The 16,457-nt window shown below is 42.0% G+C and overlaps 1 protein-coding gene across 15 annotated transcripts in view; it reads right to left on the bottom strand.

Moving 5' to 3' along the window:
- The window catches only part of LOC130164395 (adhesion G protein-coupled receptor L3-like), a 211,003-nt gene that overhangs the window by 153,788 nt on the left and 40,758 nt on the right, over window positions 1–16,457 (bottom strand). The window lies entirely within an intron of this gene.

The following is a 16,457-nucleotide window of genomic DNA, read 5'->3' as shown; positions in this document are numbered from 1 at the left end:
CCACCGACACTAAATGAAGTCATCGCTGAGCTACTGCTAGTTAACATAAAGTGAGCGGAAAACATCGAATGTGATTTACATGGTGTTGCCTTGTGACTGCTGATGAAATTAACACTTTGGATGTGTCGAACACTAAAAAAATAAATAAATAAATAAAAAAAATGGTGCGTGAAAATTTGCAACTCCACATCCCATAAGTGAAGTATTAATATAGAAAAACACTGTTAAAGGGGGATAAAAGATGTCGTCATCTGTATTGTGATGAGACTCTCAAGATTATCCCCCATCAAACCCATATCATGATATTAAGGTTAAGTCAGCTTTGATGATTAGACCATCCGAACCCTCCTATTATCCACTATCAGCCATGATCTGCTGCAGACATATAATCTCTGCGAAACGATACGGGCCAAAGTGCGCACACCATGCCGCCATCCTCTACACAAGCATTATCCTTGCACATTAGGCATTCCATACTGCATTTGATATTGCCGGGAGTTAATTCCATTGTGGGATGCCAGAGAACCTGGTTACAAAAGGTCAAAATGTGAGCACGGCATCAAAGGACGAGCCACTTGGGAAGATGACTGACTCCAAAATTTCAAATTATACCAACATTACAATTTAAAATAAAAAAAAATAATAAAAAAACACATCTCTGCTTTTATCAGACCATCCATCCCTGTATGGAGTTCTCCTTCCTGTGTCAGTGCATGCTGACATTTCCCATCTCATAATCTAGCTCTTAATCCCAATTCAAAAATCCTAGATTAGAGTAATCAGATTTTTATTTGAGCAGATATTAATGGGTTTAAGAGAGTATCCGTCTCTGCATACACAGACCATTTGGACAATATTAGGAGGTTAAGAGTCAGAGTGCTCATCAGCAAAGGTCCACGAGTGAACAACAGCTGGAGCTGGAACAATTTATCTGAACCACCACATGTCCTGTATTGTTGACTTTATTCCTCGTGAACATATATATATATATATATTATGGCAGGACTTTAAAGACATTAAAATAGCAATGTGAAAGAGTGCGTTTGATCAAAGACACATCTTTGTGAGTAAACAGCGCTTTTTATAAAACGCTCTGACAGCTGCCGGAGAGCTAAATTAAATATGACATCAAATCAGATACTGTGACTCCCTTGACAAAAAAATACATTACTCCCAAAATAATCACATTCAAATACACCGTCCAAGCGGCAAATTGGACCTGAAGTTTATACTGTGGGACAAGTTCTAAATTGGTCGCAGGGCTACAGACTGAAGAGGAGGCACAGGCAGAGCAACATATTAAAAAAAATATATATATAATATATCAGACAAGACAAACTATCACTGATTTGTCTGGCATGATTGTTGGCATATGGCTTGTTGTTTGCAGCAGATAGAGGCTGTTACAGTAGCAGAAGACAATGAGAAGCTGTAGCTCCTTGCGTGCATGCATATGTGTGTGTCTTTGCGGCATACTATATCTCACAGCACAACGGATAAAGCAGCGACTACATCAACTACTTACACAGGTGTTACTTAGAAATTATCACATAAAATGAAAAACACTTCACTATCACAGTTGTTAATTTGCTCTCTCAAAAAAAAAAAAAATGTGTGGGCTTACGGTACAGGAACTGCTATCAACCACCAAAAGAACACATCATAAATACATATTTATGAGAAGGGCTTGGACCCAGTTCAATGAAAAAAAAAAAGAGGAAGAAAAAAAAAAGAAAACAGATCGTAGTCCGGCATTGCCAACTCGTCTTGTATTCCAGAAGGAGCCTTATGATACATTATGGTGCTGACGTTTCAAGGGTACTTGTTCTGAGGGGGATTTAGGATAACTCCCTTAGATAAGCTGGCCAACATTTAGCGGGCCTAGCAGCGACGGCAGCGTCTGTTCTCCGCCACATCAAGGAGACTTCTTCATTACCGCCTCGCTGTTTCCTGCAGAGCAACTTTTTCTAATCAGTGATGTTGTTGTTTTTGTTATTTTAGTAGTCGTGCGTGCGCCAACGGGGCCCAGATGAAACCTGACAGTTTTAATTAATTGACTCTTCTATCTAGTTAAAGCAAAATGGAGCCGGGTGATATAGACAGTAAGAGCAGCGGCTGATAAGAGGGGAAATATGTCGTCTAAAAGCGATCATGTGATGAAAAAGACAAATGGGAGGCAAAGAGCGTTTAGGGAAATGGAACCTATTAGATGATTTAAGTCGGATTCAAATTTAAGGCTGTATTCGAGGGGCTTGTGGGTAATTCAGAGTAAAAAATGCCAAAGAGAATAAATCTTTTTCTTACATATGTGGCACATTCATTATTCATCTGTGGCAACATTGATAATAACAAAAACACCCTTCCGGAAAGGTGATGCAGAAGCTCACGGTTAATCCAAGATGTCAATGTCAAAAGCTACAAAAGAAGATGTTTGGCTTTTGCTTATTTATACTAAGAGAGCTTGCCAGAGGTAAAATACAGTATGCCAACTGTTTTACATGCTCTTTGCATGTACTTTTCATATTTAAATACACAACTTGTAGTTTACATGTGAGTCACAGTCACTACACTGCAATTTCTACTGCATCACTGAACCCTGTTCTTCTTGGAAAAGAAGAAGCCAAATCCATTCTGATGTATAGATACTAAGATATTTTAAAAGAAGGGGCTCGTGTGAAGTCCTGCACCTTTTGGGAGAAAGATTTTATTGTACTTTTCTCAATGAGATGTCACATGTAATGCATGAATCTGAATGTTTCCGCTTGCAGAACATCATGTGTTAGTGTATTTATACTTTGCAACACAATAGGTCTTAGTGGGACAGATTGGGTGCTGTTGCTGGGGGATGGACAGTATGGGTAAAATATGTTTTACTATGATCTTCTATCAAATTTACATTTTCTGGAAATTCAATTCAGAAACTATTTGGAAATGAAAAGTAACCAAATGTAAATCTCTGTTGTTGCTTGAAAGCAGTTAGTTAAATATGTGACAAATGAAGGTATTTCAACACGGATGCAAAAATCCTGTGAATCCAACATTGACAGCAATGATCCCTCCTTACTGATTTTTAACACTGCCCACAATGCAACCACAGATGGTAAAGATATAGATCAACTAAAGCAAAGGTGCCAAATTTCTACTGCCTCACACCATGTATGTCCGACCATAACTGTAGTTATTGTACAAGACACAATACAAATGCATTGTCATTACTTTACAGTTTAACAAATTCATTCCAAACACACTAATTATGACTTTAAAATAACAGTGAAGGGGCAGAAAAGCCCAATCACGAAAAGAGATTATTTTCTTACTCTGTTGCCTGATATGCGGGGCTGCAGTTAATGCAGTTCATTACCAATTAGTATGGGGATTATTTTCTCAATGAATCTGTTAATTATTTGGTCAATTAAATTTCAGAAAATAGTGAAAAACGCCTATTGCAATTTTGAAAAGCCCAAGGTGATGTTGTCAAAATTGCTTGTTTTGTCTAAGAACTTCAATTCAGACAAAGAAAAGTAGCAGATACTGACAATAAAGAGCTTAGAACCAGGGAATGGTCAGTGGTTTATGTGTTTGTCAATGAACTAATCAATTAATAGACTAATGGTTTTGACTCAACTAACATAAATTGTCACACGACCAAGCCCTTATGCATGGACATATCTGGATATATAACTTTTCTTAGGCCAGCAGTGCCTAAACATTTTCATGTTCAATCTTTTTAGTGATGGATATGGATTCCTTCACATGCAGCACTCTCATCTCATGCTAATATGACTGGTGAGATAGCCATCACTCTGATACACATCACCACCTGAGGGCACTTCCCCATCTGTCACATTTCCTGACCCGATGAAACCGAAGGCGATTGTCATTAATGCAGAGGTGTTCCTTACAATGCTACTGCACCAAAGTGTTATCTGGTTAGGGGGGGGGGGGGGCACACTAAGTATGATGTTACTAGTCACGCCTGCTTGAAACCCTCCCACGTAACACTATGTAATGAAGTGGGATCGCGTTGCCGGGTTAAGTACCATGTCTCAGATTTTCAACTGTTTCATGTCCAGATGCTTATCACACCAGAGGGGAGGGTCTGCTAATTTTTATGAGACAGAAAGTGTGTTCATGCAAATGAAGTGTCTCATATAAAATGAATATTAATCAAGCACACTGTCTGCATACAGTTTGATTGAAGAGCGCTCACTCGGAAATCTTAGGAGATGAGCCGAGATGATTAAAACCGAGATGATCCTTTCCTTCCAGAGTTAAAAAAAATTATTTTTTCCGCTTGGTCGGGCTGATGGCTTAAAATTGAGCGGTCAATTTTGTAACTCTAAACACATCTGAAAAGTCAAAATCATGCTTTTCTAATGCGAATTGAAAGGTGTGAAATACTGAAGGTAAATGGAGAGTGCTCTTTTACAGCACCGTGTGCATCCCTGGAGCTTGACAGCGTGAGCAGCAAGGCATTCACTCATACAATTGGTTTTCCACAAGGGACCCCAACACAGCTAGCCAGTGACAGGCAGATAATAGTGCTAACTTTAGCCTGCACTGTGTCTGAATGGTTCTATATGATAGGCTTGTTGAGTGTGACTGATGGCTTGGGTTAAATAATGGGACCATCCCTCCTCCCCCTGCATGCACACAAAAGGCACAGCAACCCCTCCTGACACACAAAACACCTCCAAACTACAAGACAATAGAAACACAATCCATTAGCGGAAATTACTTGCTCACACAATAATAACAATAATAATAAAAAAAGAAAAACCTAGCTGCAAAACAAATAACACAAATTACCATTACAAATATTTAACAGTACACACAGGCATACAATGGGGATTGGTTACATTCCCACGAGGGAGAAAAATAAATGCAAGTAGGCCTGAGCGGACGTTCAGTGGGGTGAATAAATGCAGATAGATGAATCGTTTAGGGGGCAGGGCGAATCTGCCTTGAGACAGTTCTCCATTATAATGCACTATCCATTTTCCATGTCTTCCTTCTTTTTTATCCTCTCTCGCTTTCTCTCCCGGCATATCTTTGCCCTAATGCAGCACAAATGGATCTCGGGCAAAGCAAGAGAGAGAGGAAGAGGCGGGGTAAAAGGCAGGACAGGAAAGAGAGAGGGATGGACTATCAAGAATTGGGAAGGGAGGGATGTATAAGATTGAGGGATGGAGGATAGCAGGGTGGGAGGACAGACAAAAAGGGAAAAATCAGCAAGATAAATGGGGACATATAGTCAAAGATAGATAAAATGGATTTGTGGATGAACACAAAAACATAAAAGAAAAGACAGAGATGAAGATGTGAGGGGAAGGAAGGAAGGACGGATATTAGCTGTTGTTTTGAAGGGCGGGAATTGTGGTGTGAGCGAATCCAACGTACAGCCCTCACTTCAGATGCTGTTGCTATAGTGGCTCAGGTGGGCAGGTTACCATGACAACCTTACCTGTTGGCCATTAATCACCTACTGGGAGCAATTGGCATGCTGTGCCCACTAACACTGCAAGTCGTCATGTGGCCAGGCTTGAATTTGGATATGAGCTGAAAGGTGGCACGACTGCGAGAGACTAATGTGCATCCAGCTCATTGCAAGAACACTCACAGCTTGTACGGACATGCAACAAATGAAACGGAGACGGCATATAGATTTTAAAACACCGTGACCTCAAAGGTAAATTAAATGCACTGTATGGATTTCTTTTTAGACAGCGGCATCAATATATTGCTGATGCATTGTGGTGACGAGCAGTTTTCTCAGATAGAGGGTTGATGGTATCGGCAGGGTTACAGGCTATGATAGATATGCGGCGAAACATCATGGCCTCATCTATGGCGCCACAGCCGCTAAATGTGGCTGTGGAGATGGCAGTGTCGGTCCAATTGGTTGAACGGTTGGTTGGTCCATCTACTACTGGATGGAATGCCCACATGATGAATCCTGATGACTTCGGTGAACCCGTGACTTTTCCTCTAATGCCACCATTTGTCCAAAATTATAATTTTTTGACTGAAATATCTCAACAACTATGATATGATCTCCATTAAATATAGGACAGATGTTGGTTTATGACCTCACACCTGCAAAACTAATGAGCTGTACTCTGGAAATGTTAACTGTACTTTATGTTTAGAGTTAATTACCACATAAAAACATTAAACAGAGATCAGAAAAATGGTTTACCTGCTAAATACCTGCTAGCTTAAAGCACTGCACCTAAGTGCAGCCTTACAGAGGAGCTTGCGAGGCTGTACACTGTCCGATTGGCTAACAAAATGGTATTACTTACCATCTAATACAAGCTTCTGTACTGTTTTCAAAATGGGCAGCATATGGTCAGAGGGCATGTTGCAAACCGTGAGACTATGAGCTACAAAAGGTAACAAAGAAACGCAACACAGGCCACACCCTATCGCACGTGAAACAAAGCCAAGCCAGGCCAAGCCAAGCCATTTTTCTAATTACTGCTATCATTTTCCAGCACTGCCTGAACTTGATTGAGCCATGTTTGGAGGGCATCTGCACAGAAAACACCTCTATTTATTTTCTTTTTATTTGTATTTGATGTTTTCAGGTCTCAATTTCCCTGCATTTTGTATTCCCTCTAAATGTATTTGCATAATTTTCCAATAGACACTTCATTCCCTGCCAGATTTGAGAATGGAGAAAACAATCACACACACACACACACACACACACACACACACACACACACACACACACACACACACACACACACACACAAATAACAACAGCCATTTCAGCTCAGCTTCTGAATCAGGGGTACAGCAAATTCCAATGTCAATAACACTGATCCCAATGGCGCATGCATTTCAATATCATTATTTGATGCTGAGCCAAGTGCACAGAATATAATGAAATCTTAAAACATGAATTGCATAGCATCCCCGGCTAGGCAAATGCGATGCATTTTCAGCACGTACATTATGTATCACGCCGCATGCACTCGATACAGACTTGATTACAATGTTAATTCTGCCTTCCATCTGCTCCTGCGTGTCTGTGTTAGTGTTTCTGACCACAAATTTCTATGGTGTGTCAAGGTGGCATAATGATTGCAGCGTGAGTGTTACTGATGGCAAGAATATGTTGTAAATGGTCTGGAAATGAGAGGCACGACTGTGTCACAAGCAACCACAGCGGTCGCGACCACAGGGAATTCAAATGGGTTCCACCTGGACTCCACTCACAGTTCAATTAGAGGCAAAGTGGGGAGGGGAGGGGAGAGCGGAGGGGGGAGGGGGTGAAGTTAGAACAGAAGTGTGTATATAAACACATACCATGCATGTCCATCAGTGTCCACTAAATGTACACTTCATACAAAGGAAGTGGTGCGCATTAAGCAAAGCCACTCGACTGAGGAAAGAGCGGGGGACTCAGATCAGATGCATCATCGAGACTCGTAGGGAACGCTTGAACATGACAGTATTTTTTTTTTTTTTTATCCATATCCTGCTTTCTCTTATTGATGTATCACTCTGCATTACTCTCAATGAGATTCAGTTTACCTGTACATGACAACACTTTAAATATATTTCCCAACACCGTCTTAATGTAAAGAGGTCCTGCCTGTGAGTATTATTTGTGAATATATTGGCTAAGAGAGATTCACTGCTACAATGTCAACACATTGAGGCTCCTTTTTTTTTTTTTTTTTTTCCTCCATTGAAGCTTAACGGTTGACATTTCAGTGAAAGCATGTTTTGTTAAAGCCTGCTCTGCCTGTTATTGTGTGAAATGTCCTGCTCCTGGAAATGTTCCTGAATGTGCAAATATCAATATGAATGTATGAACAAATAATCAATGCAGCAATATATTGTTGGTGTGGATTTTTTTTTTTTTTTTTTTTTTTTTTGCAGGACACTATTGATTCACTGGCACCAATACGAAGGTACGGATCTTTCCTCTGTCTAGCTTTTTAACCTTGTTGTCTGTGAAACGGAAAGAGCTTCAAAATAAAAGTGAGTAAATATAGACATAATTCTGGATTTTTAGAAATGACTTGCCATTCATAGTTGGACGACATTCACACTAACTTATTTTCTGTGCTGCTTTGACCTGAATGAGGGTGAAAACTCGCTTAAAATAGTTGATAACAGACAAAAAAGGATGAAAAATGTCAGGGGAAAAAAAAACCCAGCAAACACTTCAACCACTCTGGACCTGTTCTTTGCGGTCAACAATTGTCCTCTTCCTTGTTGAATCAGACGTTCTTACTCAGCTGGTGCTTAGAGGTAAATAATCATCCAAACATAGTTGACACAGAGGTCAAGGGTCATCGTAGTGAATTGCCTTCTTGCCTGCTGTTTTCTGTTGTTGTCTGGCAGCTTTTTAGAAAACGCTGGCTGAAATTTGAGAGCTTCCCTCATCAAGACCTCGGTGACCTGCCTTTGGAGGGATCGACTAGCGAGCGAGAAAGAACTTGAGGAAGCCAGGTAGAACGTTCGAGGAGAACCTTTTCAACTCTATATTGAAAAGTTCAAAAGTAGAAGAAGAATGCCAGTGATACTACGAGGTATTGGGAGGGAAAAAAAGTTAAATATTGCATTGAAACTGTCTCTGTTGTTCGGTTTTCATACACTTGACTGTTAGCCCACGCCGACCACTGTGAAAAGAAACAACCTAGAGTACGCTGGCAACAGCTGCCCGCCCTCCCAAGATCCTATGAACCATTTCCGAATCATTACGGTTCAGGTCACCCCCAAGAAGCACTGCTCCTTGCCAACACTTCTTCCTCCTGTCTTTCCCGAGTCCAACTTATCACAAAATGCTCAGAGATAATCATCTGTAATTGGGGCATTTTGTTTTTCCAAGCTGTAGGGAAGAGGTGCCTGCCGAGTAAAGTATGGAAGAAGTGCAAGGAGCTGGCAGGCTGCAGGGTCCCTCACTCAGACTAGTATAGAATTGAGTTTGATGAAAGTCTGATTGGTTTGGGCAAACATCCTCATGGGGTATATCCCTGGACAAAAAGAGCAATACTCTCCTCTCTTGTCGTGGCAAATGCTCTCAGGCCTGACAAATCATGGCTGGTCTTGAGGTGCCGAGTCTCACCACGAATTCTAAAAAACCTGATGAGATAGCTGGGGCGCCTAGGGTTATGTCAACCTCAATCTAAATGTCTACTGAATTTCAATTAATCTTCTTTCTTCTTCTTCTTCCATTAATGACCACCAAAAAAAAAAAAAAAAAAAAGCGAGGAGACGTGTGATTTGCAGCAGCACCGCATAAATCGTGACTCCAACTAATGTAGTACTTGTGTAATAAGAATCAGCAGCACGGACTTTCGTGCTGTGCAAGTTACAAAAAAAGCCATTTAGCCTGTACTGTTTTAATTTCACTAGATGCTGACTAATTCTAATGAAGTCATTACAGACTTGGTGTGAAGTACAAATCTGCAAACACAAGGGATTTAATGAAGTGAAGTGGGGGACCACAAAGAGAGAATCACATTGACACCATGTTGATGTTATCAATGGTTGTTCCGTCTGTGCTGTGTGTGAAGGTGAAGGTGGGGGGTGGGGTTGGTTAGTTAGATGTTTTACTTGTCAGTTCAGAACATGAACCAAGAGTACCTGCAGAACACAGGGGGAGGAGAGGACGCGCTGTAACCTGCCTTTGTGTTTTTATGCACTCAAGACACACTTCGGGGAGCGGCGTGAAAACACACACACACACACACACACACACACACACAATCCAGTGACCTTGCCCTGTGTCTCTTGGCTGAGTGGTAGAATGTGTTTGGGTTGGACTCAGCAGGCAACCTTTCTAAATCTAAAAGCGGAGGTCTCCCGGGGTGAGGCAGCCACACAACGGTCGCGGATAGTTAGCGAATGTCAAAGTACAGGAACAGACTGTAAACCATGGCTTTTACAGTGCTGCGATTGGAGCTTCCACACATGTACACACACACACACACACACACACACACACACACACACACACACACACACACACACACACACACACTGTGTGCTGCTACAGGCTGCTCGACCGGACAGTCTGTTACAGGAAAAGCCTTTAGTCCAAGAATTAAAAAGGCACAATATGGATTCAAATAAAGGGTTTTGGATGGCTGGGCCTGGAAGGCCTAACAATTGCGCTATGATTGGGCTGAAAAGCATAATAATAGGGTTTGTAGAAAAATGTAACGTTGTGTGTTTGTCTGCAGCTGGGACACTGTGGAAGACCGAGCGAGTGCGTACACACACCGTCTTACTCCTCTCTCAAATTCTCTCACATCCCCAACCCCCCCCGCGCTCTCCTTTATTCTTTCCGTCTCTCTAAAACACACTTTAATTGACATAGAGTAGAATCATCAGAACTCGTGGTTCCCTGGTCCAAGTCCTAATTGCACTCTGGTGTAATGTTATTCGTCCACTTATGCCATGGCCACAAACACCATTCTGCCCTCTCCACAGGATGAAAGCGAGGAAGTCAGTAATTGCTTTTGACTTTCCAGAGTAGCGCGCCCCAAATATGTGGAAATTTTGCAGACCCACTCGGAGCACAGTCTTTTTAATGAGATTGCCTCCTGTTTATGCCGACGGGATAACAGAGGACGCTTGGTTGATGGCATTGGCCTTTTACCAATCAATATTGAGCGTATCAATGCTGGGACGTCTTCGGGAGCAACCTGTATCTCATTTGGACAAAAGGACCGACCCATAAGGTTTAAAAAAAAAAGAGTCACCAAGCTAGTTTTTTCATGCCAAGGTCATGATGTTGTTTTTTTTTTTTTTGTTTGTTTTTTTTACGTAATTAACTATCTTCATTGTGAATTTGCAGCCAAATAAGATTCGTCGATACATTTCTCAATCATTAACTAGTAGCGTGGTCTTAGTGATTGCAATGTTGGTCGGTCTTTCGTTTAACCATTTGGCCTGGACTGTGACATCTCAACAACCATAGAGTGGATAGCAATTGAAATTTCTACTGACAGTCATGGTACCCAGAGGATGAATCCTCGTAGAGACTTTAAGGATCCCCTGACTTCTCCTCTAACACCACCATGAGGTTGACCTTTTTGTTTTTTTTTTTTTGAATGAAATATCGTGACAACTACTGAATGGATTGCCATGAAAATGGGGTAGAGACATTCATGTCCCCCTCTGGATGAATTTAATGGCATTGAATTGGCGTTATCCCCTGACATTCTGTTTGCAGCCATCGCCATACTTTGCTATTTGATTAATATCTGCAAAAGCAATGATCTTGCAGTTAGCCTCAGCTATACTGTTTGCTGCTAATATGCAATATCAGCATGCTACTGAACTAACATGTTGAACGGGGTAAATATTCCATGGTAGCATTGTCATTATGAGCATATTGCCAACGCACCAGTATGGCCACACGCTGCCCTGCAGCTGCTACTGCTGATGTACATTCTTAGTCTTATTTAACCCAGAGGGGCGACCATGCATTCTTCAAAAACCCATAAGGCAAAAATGTGATGCTTATCTGAATTTCCATTCGTTGCAAATGTAGAAAATCTTTGAATTGTGTACTGACTCATGGCGTCGGTGTCAAATCTTCTTGAAACTGATGCCAATCTCACAGTGGCAGTTTTTTTTGCATCGCTGATTATCCTCTTTGATCCAAAACCACAGACCCTCTCAGACAGAACAATATTGACTGCCTTTCTGGGGAGTCGTGTCAGCTACCTCTATCCCATACTTACAGCAGGGTGCCCTAAACCCAGTAGAAGCGGGCTTTCCACCCTTTCCACCCTTTCTCTTTTCATTCTCCTCATTTCATTTCTGTATCAATCCGACACTGGAATGTTATTCAACCTGCACAACAGGCCATCAAGAGTGTGGGTGGGTGGGGGCAGGGGGACCACCTTTAAAGCAAACTCTGAAACTCTATCCGACCCACTGCCCCTTGCCAATCCACCCCACCCTGATTCCCCAGTGAGGCTGGCCAAGGCAAAAGGAATTTTTTTTTTTTTTTTTTTGCTTCTATATCATGAGTGCAGAGGAGTCTATTTCAATGCCAGACTCTTTCTTTTGACTTGGACAGGGAGCAAAGAGGGGTCTCTGGGACTCTCCACAAGTCTGGCATGCAATTCCTGGACCAGTTGGTATCAGCACAGGGGGGAGTCTGGAATTGTGGGGGGGAGGGGAGGACTCTGACAGACTCTGACAGACGTCCAATACACACAGCTGATGCCTCAGGCTGGCAAGTCTAATAACATCATCTGTGCGAGACATTACTGGTGGATCTCATATTTATTACCCAATATGTCCAACGGGAGAAGTGGAAATATTACAAGAGCAGCCAACACCACAATGCTCATGTCAAGAATTTTAGAATGGATATAGTTAGGCAACTTTTGGCAAAGCTGGGCATACAAATTGAAAAATGAGGCACTGCCGCACAACAAGTATAATTATGGTTGTGTCTGATTAACAGACGACTTAGAACTCCCAGTACAGGGCCGCCTTCCCTCGAAAAATCTGTTACCATCTTGTGTTTGAGAGGCATCATCAAATTTGATGGATACTTCCAAACTCAAATTGAAAAATAAGTAATGTGATGCAGCCAGGGGGAAGAGTTAAATGCATGTGAAATGTAAACGGTATAGCCTTGTTTGACACGATATGTATATCACTGACCCCTTTTCACTTTGGAAGTTTCCCATAGTGGAATTTTGTGTAATTCACTGCAAACAAAGTGCCATTAAAAACATTAAGAGCCAGGAAGGAGAAACTCTCATTGCCAAGCTGTAGTGTCTTCCATATTTCCCAAAATAAATCTCCGCTTTATTCCAGGCAGTGCATTTACATGTACTCAAAGGAAAAGTCTTGTGATGTTTATTTTTTCTTTGGACAGATCCCGTATAGATCGAAACCAATGATGATTTGATCTTTAACAAATATGTGGCCTATGTCGCCGGAGCCTGATAAACTATTCCTCTGCGCCATAGAGTTCCGCTTTTTTTTTCCGCAACGCTTTTGAAAACACGAGTCACACTGTGGCACTGGGCGTTATGTTCCTTCACTGGCATTCTAGTTTATGTTGAGTCATCCCGCTGCCGTAAATACTCACAAGAGCACCAGATGTGTATTACTCCGCAGCTGAAAATAGTCCCCGACAAATGCACCAATTATACCATTATAACTTTTGATAAAAGATTTAAAAAAATACAGTGCCCATCTGTTTAAGGATTTTTTTGTTTATTGTAACTAAATATATGTGAGTTATTTTTAAAAGATTTCCGTCTTCACTATGAACAGGCCTCACTGACAATAAAATTCTTGCCTGCTCTGGCTCAAAAATATCACAGCAGGTCTGAGAGAAATCTGATTGCTGACCATGGGCATGCAAAGAGATCGCTTACAGTAATCATTACAGTGCATGTTCTCTGATTTCCTGCCTCTGTGCCCGATTTCTCTTAATAACCTGGTTTCCTACGTGCATGTAAACACAAGTCTGTGAGATGAGTTTCCCTGCTGGTTCAGCTCTGATGGCGCCTCCTACCACAACACATCCCCGAGCCCCGAAATCTTTTACAGCCTTATCATTGAGAATCATGCCTTTCATCCTTTTTTGACACATCGCGGCGACGGAGTCTCTGTGGTGATTGATGATGGCAACATGTACCGCTGTGCCCCTGTTTTCTGTTGTCTAAACTGTGTGAAGAACAAGCCCACGAGCGTGAATTGCAATCGTTTCTGCTCCAATCGCTGCAGCCTTATCTGCATAGAGGCGGCATCTGTTTTGACCTCGCATACTGCCCAGAGCTAAATCAGACATCAGCCAAAACACAGTCTCAGTATGTGTATATTCCCACAGTACACAATCGCTGGCGCTTTAGCCGGGATGCGAGCGTGAGGAAGACTTCTCTGAATAATCATAATGGAGAATAAGGTTCACAAAGGCTAATGCGATTTCATGATACTTATAGTTGCACAAATTAGATACTGAAAATGAGGTGGTGATGATAATTAAACTGCTTTCTAATAAAAAAAAATAATACAATAAAGGAGGTGTAATTCAGAGGAAGATCTACAGTTGCCTGTCAGAGCTGCAGTAACACTTATTCGAAATCTCAATTTTGTTTGCCCTCTCTCCCCGATATGTTGGAAGATATATCCTATTCTTTCCTTATTTTCAAACAGTATATTGCATTGCTGCCGTTGTGGCTTTACCATGTACCATGCGGCTTTGATTTAGTTTTGGTAAGGACAACAGCACACAAGACATTTCCACAACCTGCCCAACAGACGTTCTGTCAAACGCAGGGAGCTGTCGCCAGAACCGAAAAGGGCACACGTTAAGTGGACTGACTGTTCGGTCTGACTCTGCAGAATCATTATTCAGACTGGAGCAGCTACCCGAGCCCGCACCCATGCGCTGCTGCTCGCTGCTAACGGCACCGATAACTCGACTACATTTCAGTGATTTTCCTCCTGATGCTGACGTTTTGACGGAAACCTTAAAAATTCGAGTGACAACGAGGAGACGGCGCACGCGGCGTCCCTGCGAGCGTGGGAACCAGGCGAGCTGGAGACAGCCCGTGCATAAATCTGCTGGGAAAGCACTCGCTCAGATTTAGTGTGATACGATTTTATGACAGGTTTCATTCAAATTTGTCCAAATCTAATGCTGCTGGTTCGCGCCTCAGGTATTTTGACACAGCGATCAATGCTGCCAATGACCATTCTTGTCTGAAGTATTATGTAAGCGGTCCTCATCATGTCAGTGACTTTCAGTGCGCCTTGCAAGCACCTGAATCAATGCCATAAAGACCACACAGTCAAAATGATGTAAACAGAACGGTAAACAGGCTTAACTGAGAGAGGCGGGGCTTATCAAACAGTCAATTGCAGCCTGATTTTTGCCTCATGAAACATGAAACGAGCTCAATATCACCACAATTAAGTGTTCACGCTCCCACTGATTCGCTGAACAAGAAGGAACAGTAACCTCTGGCTAAATTTGATATATTTTTTTCTCTCCCCCCCATGTGGGATTTGAGCAGCTCACTTTTCCTACAGCGGTGTGTCAGTGCTGTGCAGCTGTAATCAACACACACACACACACACACACACACACACACACACACACACACACACACACACACACACACACACACACACACACACAAAAGGCGTACATGCCAAAGTCGAAGCGCGTCTTCCATTCACACGGAGCGCGTGCACGTCGCACCACATCCCACAGCGTAACCTGCGCATTAGACGCCAGGGCAGTGTTATTAAGCCGGGGTCTGAAACTCGGCTTGAGTTTCTTACTAAATTGAGTGCGAGAGGCATGAATGCGACATCTGTGCTCGTACGGCGCTCGTGCATGACAGGAAACAAGCCTTGAATACATACCTCAGCTCAGTACAAACGTATGGAGTGATGATGTCTAAACTATGAGTCAGATTTGCATGATATATTCCGGCAAATAGACACAACAGCCTGTAGGTCAAGGGAAAAGAAAACCAAAAAAAACCACACTGAGTTTTGAATTTTAATAATGTGTCATATTTGAACGATTGAAAAATGAAATTATTTAGCGCCTGCAGTCTTTCACAGTGCTCCTTTATTATATATCTGCAAAGCAATTTATCCGTTATTGCTTTCTAATAGGGCAACACATCCTGGGTCACATCTTCAAACAGCTAGGGAGAAAAAAAAAAGGAAAAAAGAAAGAAAGAAAAAATGAAAATATTGTAGAGCACTAGCAGAGATGAGGCAGCACAGTTTGTGGGTGTTAAATTGTTTAAATATGCATATAATGTCGGGTCTACGGTGTGTGAAGCTTGCCCTTCCGCTAAATGAATTATAAATACAAGCGCCCTCATGCTAGCGTGAAAAATGAAGCACTTAGCAGTTAGACAACTGTAGTTTGAGGGTTCAGAGTGCCATATGGCTTCATATCAACTTTCAGCAGGGTTGCGTGGAAACTGACGGACAACAGGACAAACACTCAAGCTGTCTTCTGGTAGGCGGTGCGCATCAGAAAGGCAACCTCGAGTCATTCCTTTTAAAGTTTCTTCTTCCTTAGGTCCTCAGCAAAGGTGACAAATATTGGCTCACCCCCTGCCTTGTAGAATAAGTGAGGACGTATTGCTGCAGCCACTTATTATTGTTTATCTAGAAGTGAAGCCCACTTAGAAATACAGTTGGGTATTCAGCATCCTCCATCACTGTCTGCACACGAGTTCGTATCAGCTGTAATAAATGGTCAGGCTCACGTCTGACAACACAATAAATGGCACGGAATAAGCGGGATATGTGTGGAAGGGGAACAAGTCCGGATGTGACCAAAATATTATCCTTTATTAATATATATGTGTTCAAATTCAACAGCACTGGAGGTCAGGATATGAAGTGAGATACATCTGATGTATTTGTCTGGCATCCTAAAACCTTGGCAAACCCCCCCCCCCCCCGGCTTTGGAGCTTCG

The sequence above is a fragment of the Seriola aureovittata genome, chromosome 23, assembly GCF_021018895.1.
Source record: "Seriola aureovittata isolate HTS-2021-v1 ecotype China chromosome 23, ASM2101889v1, whole genome shotgun sequence".
In the NCBI taxonomy this organism is placed as follows: Eukaryota; Metazoa; Chordata; class Actinopteri; order Carangiformes; family Carangidae; genus Seriola; species Seriola aureovittata.
Note: the sequence above shows the minus strand (reverse complement) of the source record. Positions and strands in the feature narration are given on the sequence as shown.